Below are 14,598 nucleotides of genomic sequence, written 5' to 3'. Positions count from 1 at the left end.
GCTAATTGTGCTATATTTAGTATGGTAATCAAGTTATATTTAGTATGGTAATCAAGTTATATTTAGTATGGTAATCAAGTTATATTTAGTATGGTAATCAAGTTATATTTAGTATGGTAATAAAGTTATATTTAGTATGGTAATAAAGTTATATTGGTATAAATGTAATTAGATCTTATGTTGTGTCAATCTGATCAAAATATAGATCAATATTTTTTTTTTTTTTTTTTTTTTATACTTTCGATGGCCTACACTACATGAAGATCTGACAGGTGTCGTACGAACGGCTTTTGACCTATGACGTCAGACATTTGATTAACCAACCAGTGTTGACGTTCCGAATGGTTTAACTATAGTTCCGTGCATCGTACGCCAAGAAGCCGCCGTAACAGATGGTTTCCTTTGCTAATCCCTCACACCATCCAGAACGCAGGCTATATAACAACTCTTCCAGATCCTAGTGTAGTACAGACAAATAAAACGAAATTTTGAACTATAAAAACAAAACGTAATAGGATCTAGGTTTTAATTAGAATGATGTTGTAAAGACCAAAAATATATCCAAGTCGGAGCCACATAAAAATATAATTTTTAACGATAATGTCAATGAGAAACAGTACACGATGAAAAATAGTGATCAACATTTACATAACTTACCGTCTGCTGTTGCAGTTGCAATGAAATATGATATCTGGCTATTTGTACCACTATCACCATCCGTGGCAACCACTGTTCCGACTACCGAGCCTATTGGATAACTCTCTACTGTGTAGAAGGCATACACCGTATTCTCACCAAATGTTGGGGCATTATCATTCTCATCTCTAACCATAATAGTTAACTGGAAATATAAAATGAAATGAAATGAAATGAGGTTTAACGTCCTACTGTTCTGCTCCGAACTGGGCTAATGAAGACGGGCATGTACCATACAGTTTGCTATGAGGGCGGTTTTGCCCGGACAGCGACACTACGGCCTACTCTTATATTGAATTAAAACTGTCAAGGGATCTTTCATGTGCACGCCAATGCATACGCGAAAGCATTGATTTTTCGTACCATCCGAACGACTAGACAGCTATTCTTGTCTGGCCATTCGTCCTGCATCACTGACAAGGCGGAACCACAACGGAAAATCTGGATGAACTTTCTCGGTCAATGCAGGGATTGAACACCCAACCTCTAGACTAGCGAGCCAGCATCTTACCAACTTAGCCACCGTGACACAATACTGGAAATATAAAAATAATACATGGGGGGGGATGAACGATTTAACGCAAGCACATTAGATCAACAGGTCTATCACTGAGTCAACTGGCTTGGTTTCGATTCCCTGCTTATATTTGACAAAAAGTACAACTGGATGTCCAACCTCGTGGGTTTTCTTTGGGTCCTCCGGTTTCCTCCCCCAGGTAAAGTCTCCTACACGCAAGTGAATTATTGAAATAAAATTGAAACATATGTTAGTCCCAAAATGACCTAGTTTGTGTTGAGAGAGAGAGAGAGAGAGGCAGAGAGAGAGAGACAGAGAGAGAGAGACAGAGAGAGAGAGAGAGGGGGGGGGAGAGGGAAAAAATTTGACGACCCAGAGTAAACCCATGGGCTTGGGCAGGCGCCCCTACTCCTTCCTTGTCACATACTCCTTGAAGACAGACACATGCCATGTGTTACAAATGGAAATTTTGTCCTAAAAGCGGCTTTTCTGCTTCCATGTGAACCCGGGACCACATTTTTTCATAATAACTAGATGCTGATCCTTGCCACGCCTTCTGCTTGATCTGCGCAACTGACGAAGGACAACCATGCTAAAAAATCTCGACTCAACCAATACCGGTAGAGAACTATAGGACCTCCTGGTTAGTGCCAATTGGAATTCAATCAAGTATCCCATGGCAACGGTCGCTTATATGGAGTTATGTCCCTTTGACTATATTATGAACAAGATTAAAGGTTTATAACTTACCGATACAGAAGTTTGACGTCTCAACTCTGAACCTGACGTGCTGGCTCTAGGATTATCTCTCGCTATGGCCTGTAAACTGTAACTTTTTCTCGTTTCATAGTTTAACTGAGTTCCTTCAGCGACTAATATTTTACCCTGGACAAAAATCAATAACATTTAAACATGAATATACGTCATATTCTCCAAGTAACGAACTTGGCAAGACGGTATTAGAAGAAGAATCGTTTTATTCCACGACACAAGTCTTTTGTCAATTAGTAACAGATTAATAATCCTTTGACGGGATTGCAAAGATATTCATGATTTAAAATCAAACTGTAGGATTGAATTATGAATATTCATATCGTACAGTAAGCAGCCACTCAAGGAAATTTTCATGATTGGCCCCTTAACGGGAGTGACCTTTTAATAAAATCTCAGTGTTTGTTAGTGCTGACATCAAGTAAATTTTACGCTTGGATGCACTGGGAGAAAACATCAATACTTGCAACAGTAAATTGAATTAAGAATTTTAAATTTCAAAATAGTAATGAATGAATACAGTTGATATTAGAAATAAAATGAGGTTTAACGTCCTACTTTTCTGCTCTGACTGGGCTAATGAAAACAGGCATACACCATGCATACAGTTTGCTATGAGGGCAATTTTGCACGCACAGCGACGTTATGACCTTTTCCTATGTCCAATTCCGTCTGTCAAGGGCTCTTTCGCACAAACGCCAATGTGTTCACGAAACCTCATTTTTTTTCGTCCCATGTGAACAACTACACACTTTCCTTATCAAGCCCTTTGTCATGCATTACTGGCATGGAAATACCTCGCTGGAACAATCTGTGGAACTTTCTTGGTCAACATTGGAAGTAAGTGACTTAGGGGTTTTATCCCTCTACTTTTTTTGTGTTTTTTCTGAGTAAGCACATTTAGCCACTGCAGCACACATTCCAGATGAACAGTCAGTGTTGAGAATCTGTGCACTGTGTTTTTTTTTAACCAGACAGATTGTCTGCAATGGAATCTTCAATAAACCTTAACAGAACACAATTTTTATTGGAAACAATTGCTAGTTTTATTCTAAAAGCACGATGTTTCGACAAGTATCCTTTTATCGTTATCAACCATTGTGCTTTTAGAATAAAACCAGTGATTGTTTCCCATAAAAATTGTGTTTTGTTAATGTATTTCCCAATCGTTAAATGCAACTTAAATAAACCTGTGACAGATAGAAACAATGGTTTTATATAATGACTAACCTCTGTTGGATGAATATAGAAATCGTTAACGTTTTGTCCCGTTAAAGAATATTCTACAGAGCCGTAACTTCCCGAATCAGCGTCTGACGCATCGATTGAACCAACATTATAGGGGAATTTTTCATATTCACCCACGGAGAAGGTATAACCATCGGGCTGAAATACATATTAAAAAAGATTCACCAATTGAATAATAATAAAAATAATAATAATGAGAAAAGGGAGGGGAAACAACAACACTGTCTTAAGTGGGGGGCACACAAGCATATTTTTTCGCCAGATCATGCTGATTTTTAAAATCGTTTGAAAAAATTGCACGTGTGCCCCTTCACAGCGACGATGATTCTGCTCGTATTTAGCATGTTAGATATTTTCGGCCGAATATTTTTCGCCGGCGATCAAATTCAGTCATGTGCCTGTGTCACGCATATTGTCGGGCGAACCATTTTTATTAGTCAATCGGAGACATGATTGATATCACATGATCTCAAAATGTCTGCCGAGGCGTGGAATCTAACTCCTGTACCACAAGTTGCGATTTGTCCAACGAGCCCTTTTAGGTATTCTGTGTTTTATTCTTATCACAGAGAGAGAGAGAGATTTAACGTCCACTTAACACAAACTAGGTCATTTCGGGACTTCGAGGCTGGACAGGCCGGTAGATCTGTGTAACTGCTAGTTCAAATGACATTCAGATTATAATGATGATGATGATGATGATGATGATGATGATTTATATCGTGCTATAATCCTTGTCACATATAACACACTCTAAATAACAAGTTCTAATATCCCTAAAATGTTTTCAAATTATTTCAACCAGCAAGGCCAGAGAACATCTTCAACCAAAGCAACTGGATATAAGCTTAGAATCAAACTCATACTTATATAGATGAAAACAATCTATTTCGTAGCGGTAATGCAACAGTCTTCTTTAAAGTGACCTTTAAGTTCACGTGTGATGTCACATGATACGGCCTTGACAGCATGTGTAACGTCACCTCATAACACATGCAGTGTTTACAGTGGGCGTAGTAACACAAACTGATTCAGGCAGAATTGGTGTCTTTTACTCATTTTACTATTTTATATACCCATTTACATTATAAACATACATTATGCAAGAGCTAAATCTGTCTATTGCAGGTCTTTCTTTGGGCCTGAAATGTTATCTAAATTATTAATTAGACATTAATCAACTCTCGATGGCATAGCTAGCCTGTGATCTTTAGTGGATTATGAGCCGAATTACTACATAACTTTCCTGACTTTAGTACTGACTTCAATCGCTAAATTCTCGGTTCATAGTGGATCAATTTGAATGAAATTGTCAGCAAATTGCCTTTACATTATCTAGTTTTTAACTATTATAGTGAGAACTGCCAACTCGTTATCGAATCTCCCATAATGTATCTTTAATTACGAAATATTTTTTACCCAGATATACTTCCAACACATTTTATTTTTTTCTTAATAATTTATTAAAAAAAACTGTTTTAGAATTTAATTTACTGAAGACAAAATGTTAAAACTGAGAGCTACCAGTAGTTAACAAGCTTCGATGTCATCCCTTTCGGTGATAGTAGCGGCCAATCGAATACTGATCAGTTTTAGATGGAACGTCTTATAATCTGAAGCGTATGTCTGCGATACAACTACTCGCCTCACTGTCATCCCTAGTATATGACTACCTAGTAATTAACTCACCTGGCCAAATACTGGACTGTTATCATTGTCATCTCCTACAGTGATTATTATAGTAGCAGTAACAGATCGTAATTGGTCTCTAGAAAATCCTCTAACCTCAATCTGCAAGCTCCTCAATCTCTCGTAGTCTAAAGTCTTATTTAATCTTACTGAAAAATCAAAAATATGTATCTTAAACATACATTATGCAAGAGCTAAATCTGTCTATTGCAGGTCTTTCTTTAGGCCTGAAATGTTAACATAATCAACTCTAGATGGCTTCGCTAGCCTGCAATCTTTATGGATTATGAGCCGATTTACTGCATAACTTCCCTTCACGATTTAACGATTAAATGGATAATCGAGACTATGCTGTTTATCGTACTGACTTAAGTCATGATGATCGAGGCTAGGCGGAAATTTCAATCGCTTAGTTCTTGGTTCATAGTAGATCAATTTGAATGAAATTTTCAGCAAATTGCCTTTACATTACCGGTATCTAGTTTTTAACTATTATCGAATCTCCCATAATGTATCTTTAATTTAAAGTCTATTAAAGTAATTTGAGAGATTGTCTATCTCTTGGGAAGAGACGCAAACTAGGTCATTTCGGAACTAACATATGGCCAATTTTATTTCAATAATTCGTTTGCGCTTAGGGGTCTTTAGGACCCGGAGAAAACCAACGAGGTTGGGCAGGCGACCCTACTCCTTGTCACATACAACGAGGAATCAAAATCACGCCAGTTGACTTAAAAATCTTGATATTCCTTTAAGGGATTCAACTTGCAAAATAATATAGTTTGGAAGGGATTAAAAATCTTTCAAATGACGATCTGGAGGATTAAACAGATTATCTGCTTTATTTTAATCTAAGGGTATTAAATTCTAATGATCTATATGCATACCTATTGCTCCATCCAGTAGAAAATAATTATTCGTATCTTTAATTTTCGTGAAGTTGACTAAAGCACATCCACAAGATGGATCCCGACCACTCAGGGTTACAATATCAGAGTTGATCGACTGACCTTCGTTGACAGTAAACCTATAATAGGGATTACTGGGGGTCCATGGAGAATTAAACGTTATTGAAGATATCTGGGTTCCGAGAACTACGACCAGTACAGAAGCTGAAAAATAAAAATGAAATGGGATTTAACATCCTACTGTTCTGTTCCGACTGCACTAATGTCGACAGAGTGATATGAGAATAATTTTGCCCAGACAGTGGCGCTATGGCCTACTCTGATATCTAATTCCAACTGTCAAAGAATCTTGGGACCTCGTCTTTTCGTACCATCCGAATGACTGACAAGGCGAAACCATGCCGGAAAAACCTGATGCAAATTCTCGGCCAACACCGGGATCGAACCTGTGACCTCCAGACTAGCGAGCCAGCGTGGCTACCAGCTGAATAAGGGAGAGAGAGAGAAATGGGGTTTAACGTCCACTCGACACAAACTAGGTCATTTCGGGACAAACGTATGGTTTAATTTTATTTCAATAATTCGCTTGCGCGTAGGGGTCTTTAGCAGTGGGAGGAAACCGGAGGACCCGGAGAAAACCCACGAGGATGGACAAGCGACCCTACACCTTGTGACGTACAGCCAGGGAATCGAAAACACGCCAGTTGACTCAATGACAGACCTTATGATACAGCGCACACACGCTTACCATTCAGCCATCCCCCCCCCCCCCCAGCTGAATAAGATGCTCACATGATTGTAGCATATCTGAGCTAAGACAGTTGGCACGGGTTGAGTATTAGTGTTAAAGACAGTTGGCACGGGTTGAGTATTAGTGTTAAAGACAGTTGGCACGGGTTGAGTATTAGTGTTAAAGACAGTTGAGTATTAGTGTTCAGTGCCATTTAATAATTAAACATCAAAATGGATAATCAAGAATGTTTATTATCGTAACATCAGTAATTGATAATCAGGACTATTTTGGCCAAATCTTGTCAAAACATTCACATCTTTGCTCAAAATAAAGTAATTTGACTAAAATTTTCAAGATATATAATAATGCGGCGGCTATTGATTAATAGGCCAAATAATATGGCAGCCAGAGAGAGAGAAAAATGGGGTTTAACCTCCACTTGACACAAACATATTCTACCATTTCATTTCAATAATTTTGTTGCCGGTACTGTCTTAAGCAGTGAAAAGAGAGAGAGAGAGAGAGAGAGAGAGAGAGAGAGAGAGAGAGAGAGAGAAGGTTTAATGTCCACCCGACACAAACTAGGTCATTTCAGGACTAACATATAGTTCAATTTTATTTCAATAATTCGCTTGCGCGTAGGGGTCTGTAGCCGTGAGAGGAAACCATAGAACCCAGAGAAAACCCACGAGATTGGACAGGCGACCCTACTCCTTGTCACCACGCCAGTTCACTCAATGACAAACCTTATGATACAGCACGCACGCGATAACCATTCGGCTATCCACCCCCCTCAAATAATTTGGCATGACTTACTTGTGGCAGTCTGAATTCCTGTAACTGAGTTTGTATCCTTGGCTTGTATTATAAACCCAATCTGCGCCGCTTGATCTCGTCTTAATTGTAAATTAGTTCTAACAACACCACTTGTTGGGTCGACTTTAAATGCTTCCTGTAAAAATAAAACACAATAACTGATCAACAATCTAGCCAGTTGCATGAGCATATATATATGGGCCCCATGCATATCTATGTATGTTGGTTTTGTACGAACAACCAATACAATAAATATACATTTAAACATACATTATGCAAGAGGTGAATCTGCCTATTTTAGATCTTTCTTTAGGCCTGAAATGTTTTCTAAATTATTAATTAGACATTAATTAACTTATCCAGGCCATAATCAACTCTCGATGACATCTGATGCCTCAGATTTTAAAAGGATTTGAATCAGCCTATTCTGTTTTCATTTTTTTAACTATTATAGCCAAAACCCACGAACAATTTCTGGATTGCATGCCCCAAGGACTACAGAAATGTGAGAAGACATTTTAAATATTATGTCAAGATAGATGAAAATAAATGAATTATGTTGGATGTGATATATACATGGAGAGTCGGCTTGTCACCCCCTTTCCCACCCACCCACTCTCTGCTTAGCACTGAATACAGGGATTTGGAGACTGCTGATTTGCAATGATGAACAAAACCCTGTGGAGGCACAAAAACCGAATTTTTTTTCCTCTCTGAGAAATTTATGGGTGTTTGGAGTCGATCTGAGCCACTGTTTACGTTTGACACTCGTTGAGAATTAACATCAGGAAGCAATGAAGATCACAATACGTTAAAGGCTATTAAAAATCACGTTGAAAACATGCGATTATTTTCCATTTTAGAAATCGGGAGCCAAAACACAATAGGGCACAAAACTATATACCGATGAAGCAAAGTCCCTGATATAGAGAGAGAGAGAGAGAAATGGGGTTTAACGTCCACTCGACACAAACTAGGTCATTTCGGGACTAACATATGGTTTAATTTTATTTCAGTAATTCGCTTGCGCGTAGGGGTCTTTAGCAGTGGGAGGAAACCGGAGGACCCGGAGAAAACCCACGAGGTTGGACAGGCGACCCTACTCCTTGCCACGTACAACCGGGGATTCGAAACCACGCCAGTCGACTCAATGACAGACTTTATGATACAGCGCCCGCACGCTAACCATTCAGCCATCCAACCCCCCTCCCTGATATAATATGAGGGGGATAAAACTCGAGGGGCGAGGATTTAAAGAATCTAAACTCCTGACACCAAGCAACAAATATACTAAAGAGAGAGACAGAAATGGGGTTTAACATCCACTCGAAACAAACCGGGTCATTTTGGGACTAACATATGGTTTAATTTTATTTCAATAATTTGCTTGCGCGTAGGGGTCTTTAGCAGTGGGAGGAAACCGGAGGACCCGGAGAAAACCCACGAGGATGGACAGGTGACCCTACTCCTTGTCACGTACAACAGGGAAATCGAAACCACGCCAGATGACTACAGACCTTATGATACATGAGGTGCCATCTAATCTCCCCTATAATAAACTGAATCTTACTCTATAATCAAACTGGTTAACAGCAGATATTATATTACCACCGCTGTCTCGGGCTTCAGCTCCGTATAACGAATATTCTAAATTACTACTGCTATCAGAATCCGTGGCAGTTATCTTTATCACAACATGGCCAATAGGTACATCTGAAATATAAAACAGTTTATATACGACATATTTCAACTCTTTATTTATCTTTAACCAAGTAGTAAGTGCAGGATGGAGTGATGTCCCATTGTAAGTGGTGCAGGATGGAGTGATGTCCCCTTGTCAATGGTGCAGGATGGAGTGATGTCCCCTTGTCAGTAGTGCAGGATGGAGTGATGTCCCCTTGTCAATGGTGCAAGATGGAGTGATGTCCCCTTGTCAGTGGTGCAGGATGGATTGATGTCCCCTTGTTAGTGGTGCAGGATGGAGTGGTGTCCCTGTGTCAGTGGTGCAGGATGGAGTGATGTCCCCTTGTCAGTGGTGCAGGATGGAGTGATGTCCCCTTGTCAGTGGTGCAGGATGGATTGATGTCCCCTTGTCAGTGGTGCAAAATGGAGTATGTCTCCTTGTAAGTGGTGCAGAATGGAATGATGTACCCTTGTCAGTGGTGCAGAATGGAGTGATGTCGGCTTGTTTGAAGGGAACGGACAACTGAGGTCTGTTGCACATAAAGAAGCCTTAGTAGTTGGAATTTCATCAAGTTTAGGTGCTGACCCACTAATCAGGAAGCCCTGGGTTCAATTTCCAACCTGGCCCCGAGTTCATGAAGCATTCTCAGACTTAATTTAAGAATTTACTCAACTTTCAATCACTGTTTATGAGAAATACCTTTAATCCAGAAACACAAAACATTGCACAAAGTTTTTCAAAGGGTTATATTTTAGTTAAAATAGGGCGAACAATTTTGAGTAAATTCTTAACTTAAGTCTGAGAATGCCTTGTGAACTCGGGGTCTGCTTTCCCTTTGTTAGTGATGCAGGATCCAGAAACACAAAACATTGCACAAAGTTTTTCAAAGGGTTATATTTTAGTTAAAATAGGGCGAACAATTTTGAGTAAATTCTTAACTTAAGTCTGAGAATGCTTTGTGAACTCGGGGTCTGCTTTCCCTTTGTTAGTGGTGCAGGATGGAGGTGCCATGTACACACTGACAGGCATGTATATGTCTGCAGTTCATTATATATTTGTAAGCATTGAAAGGAACTGGACCAATTCTTGTAATTCTTTTTGAAATTCAACTTCCACAACATTGTAGTTTGGAATAACAACGGAAAAGGACTTACTGTGGACACAAATTAGGTGATTTTGGGACTAACATATGACTCTATTTTATTTCAATAATTTGCTTCCTCATAAGGGTCTTTCAGCAGTGGGAGGAAACCGGAGGATTCAGAGAAAACCCATGAGGATGGACAGGCAACTCTACTCCTTGTCACGTACAAGTGGGGAATTAAAAGTACGGTCTACTTACCATCTCGTACGTTAACAGTGTATATCTCCTGTGGTATTCTGGGGGGTTTATTATTAGCGTCTGTTACCGTAATGGTGACAGTGGTAGTACCAGTCCTTGGTGGACCTCCTTTATCAATGGCATATACCTGATAATAAACATTGTTATTAATTACAATTATTAACTATCATATCGAGCATGCACCCTATATACACTATCGAGTACACATCTTAACTCTATTGAGTGCACAATTTCTATAATCTTTTGAGTGCACACCCTCTATACCCTATTGAGTGCATACCCTTTATACCTTTTGGAGTACACACATTCTATACCCTATCAAGTGCACACCGTCTATATCCTATTGAGTGTACATTTTCTATACCCTATTAAGTGCACATTTTCTATAATCGATTGAGTGCACATCCTCTATACCCTATTGAGTGCACACATTCAATACCTTATTGAGTACTCACATTCTATACCCTATCAAGTGCGCACCTTCTATACTCTATTGAGTGTACATTTTCTTTACTCTATTTATCACACATTTTCTATACCCTATTGAGTGCACATCCTCTATACTCTATTAAGTGCACATATTCTCTACCCCATTGAGTATACATGTTCTATAATCTATGGAGTGCACATCCTCTAAAGCTTACTGAGCCTCTATACCCTATAGAGCACACATCCTCTATACCCTATAGAGCACACATTCTCTATACCCTATTGAGCACACATCCTCTATACCCTATTGAGTACATATCCTCTCTGCCCTATTGAGCACACAACCTCTCTACCCCTCAATACTCTATAGAGCACACATCCTCCTCTAGACCCTATTGAGCACACATCCTCTAGATCCTATTGAGCACACATCATCTATATTGAACACACATTCTCAATACCCTATTGAGCACACATTCTCAATACCCTATTGAGCACACATCCTTAATACCCTCTATACTCGTGTCCGTACAGAAGAGCAGGATGCTAAACGCCATTTCATTGCCCATATCTTTAGAATTTTAAAACTACTGAGCAATAATGGTACTTACGACTAATTCATAGCGAGGAAAAGCATCAAAATCGAGTTGAGCTCTTTGACTGATGGTAACCATACCAGAGTCCTCGTTTATCTCAAAATTATCCAATCCTCCTCGATCAATAGTATATCTTATCAAGCCATTCTCACCATTATCACTATCCCTAGCTGTAACCGTGACGATCTCAGAACCTTTATAAATGGGAAAATCACACAGAAATTTAATTATAGTCTGTTTCAACAATTCAATGACAGGAAAAGGTCATGGGTTAACGGTGGTATTCACCAGGTGGTAAAGGATTAACTATATTTACATGTACAGTGCACTTTGTCACATCCGACATCGTACGGGATCGTTACAATATGGCGGATTACGCAGAGTGTCGGAATACCCAGTTTTCTCAAAACATGAAAAATTGTAACTTCGAAAACCGGAAGTATTATTTTAATGTAGCTTCGAAAATAGAACTTCGAATCACCAGAATGTTATTCCCTCTAAAAATGATAAACTTTTCTGTACATTCAAAATTTTATTACATTACTTTTTATTTCATTTAAGATGCGTAGGCATTTTCAATAGGTCAAGTCTGTCGTTAATTTATCTTCTTCGCTGTCTTCAGTTGATCGCACTCTTGTCTTTGCTATCACGTGTTCATTGATAATGGGCGTACTCGATTGAACGTTCCGGAATTGAATTTTCTCAATCACAAAAATATTGACAATCGAGTGAAAATAGGTGCTTCGGGCTACAACGCATGCGTCGACTGGATATATAAATATCTCATCCAACCATGCAGCCGGAACCTGTTCGTCGTGTCGTCAGGACTGACAGAACTGTGACAGGACGGAATTCCGCGTCACTCGATTGCAATTCTGTCAATTTGGGACGTTCCGGACTGTGAATCGAGCATCGTCACACGGTTCGAAGAGATCCGTAGGGTGACCAAACTTATTGGTTATTCAGGTTCAATCGGCATGCGCAACGAATGTTTCCAAAGGGTGCGAGGAATATTTTTACGACTGTGAATTTTGGGGAAAATTTGTGGATATTCTTGAGTATTTGTCAAAACTGTCTTACAACTTACAAGAGACCAAACTTATAGGTTATTCAGGTTCAATCGGCATGCGCAACGAATGTTTCCAACAGGTGCTAGGAATATTTTGACGACTGTGAATTCGGGGGAAAATTCGTGGATATTCTTGAGTATTTGTCACAACTGTCGTACAAGAGATTAAAATTATCAAAGTAATCAACAAAGACCCATGTTAGCGAGTTTTAATCTAACAGATAATTGATTGATGATTGCTTGTTAATCTTTTGTGGCTTCACACCCATCCAGTTTTAATCTCACGGATAATTGATCGGTAAGTGTTTGCTTCACACCCACCGATTGAAGGCCGGATTGTACGGTGTCGATTCAATGGAAATCGTATTGATGTCGTAATCCGGAACGTACAGAGGTCGAATTACCCAGAGATTTTTTGGCTGAAGTAATAAGGAAATAAATCGGGACATGAAAATGGTGTCGGATGTAACAAAGTGCTGGAGTGATCAGAGGTCGGATGTCACAGAGTGCACTGTAGTAGGTACTAAAGGGTTAACTAGGGGTAGTCTATATTTACATGTACCAGGATCTAAAGGGTTAACTAGGGGTAGTCTATATTTACATGTACTAGGTGCTAGAGGGTTAACTAGGGGTAGTCTATATTTACATGTACCAGGTGATAAAGGGTTAACTGGGGGTAGTCTATATTTACATGTACCAGGATCTAAAGGGTTAACTAGGGGTAGTCTATATTTACATGTACCAGGATCTAAAGGGTTAACTAGGGGTAGTCTATATGTACATGAACCGGGGGATAAAGGGTTAACTGGGGGTAGTCTATATACATGTACCAGGTGATAAAGGGTTAACTGGGTGTAGTCTATATTTACATGTTCTGGGTGCTAGAGGGTTAACTGGGTGTAGTCTATATTTACATGTACCAGGATCTAAAGGGTTAGCTGGGGGTAGTCTATATGTACATTTACCAGGTGATGAAGGGTTAACTGGGGGTAGTCTATATTTACATGTACTAGGATCTAAAGGGTTAACTGGGGGTAGTTTATATTTACATGTAGCAGGTGATAAAGGGTTAACTGGGGGTAGTCTATATTTACATGTACCAGGTACTAGAGGGTTAACTAGGGGTAGTCTATATTTACATGTACCAGGTGATAAAGGGTTAACTGGGGGTAGTCTATATTTATGTGTACCAGGATCTAAAGGGTAAAATGGGGGTAGTCTATATGTACATTTACCAGGTGATACATATTGGCATGCACGTAAAAGATCCCTTGACAGTTGGAATTCGATATAAGAGTAGGTCGTAGTGCTGCTGTCTGGGCAAAATTTGCCTCATAGCACACTGTATGGCGTATGCCCGTTTTCATTAGCCCAGTTTGGAGCAGAACAGTAGGACGTTAAACCCCATTTCATTTTATGTGATTTCATTTCTCTTGCTAAAGAAGTGTAATATTTTGTGTATTACCTGAAAGGGCGACTTCTGATATGGTTTTACTATAAGATGGTGGGTTGAATATGGGGCTATTATTGTTTTCATCCTGTAAAAATAAAAACAAACAAATTAAGTTAAATGACAGGCAAGCAGGGCTGTCTTACTGCATGGGTACACTAAGCATTTGCCCGGGGGGGGGGGGGGGGGCAGGTTTTCAACTTATGTCTGGTCAATAGTTCGATTAACAAGTTAATACGAGCATCGCAAAAACAAACTTCCTCTTTATATCAGACAAATCGTATCAGTTTCTGTTTTTAAATCACAAGTCAAGAAGTACCATCTTATTTATAATTCCTGGTATTTATCAATATCTTTAAAATTATTGTTTTATATTTTACTCTGTCATGTTGTTATATCATGCACGTTAATTGTCTGCGTTATGTGCAAAATGCGGGATCCACGGTGACTAAATGTCTAAGACGCTGGCTCGCTAGTCTGGGGGTCGGGTGTTCAATCCCTGTATTGGCCGAGAAAGTTCATCAGGACTTTTCGACGTGGTTTCCCTTTGTCAGTGGTGCAGGACTAAGGGCCTGACAAGGACAGCTGTCTAGTCGTTTGGATGGGACGAAAATCAAGGTCCCGTTTATACATTGGCGAGCATGTAAAAG

Source organism: Patella vulgata, chromosome 2 (assembly GCF_932274485.2).
Source record: "Patella vulgata chromosome 2, xgPatVulg1.2, whole genome shotgun sequence".
In the NCBI taxonomy this organism is placed as follows: Eukaryota; Metazoa; Mollusca; class Gastropoda; family Patellidae; genus Patella; species Patella vulgata.
Note: the sequence above shows the minus strand (reverse complement) of the source record.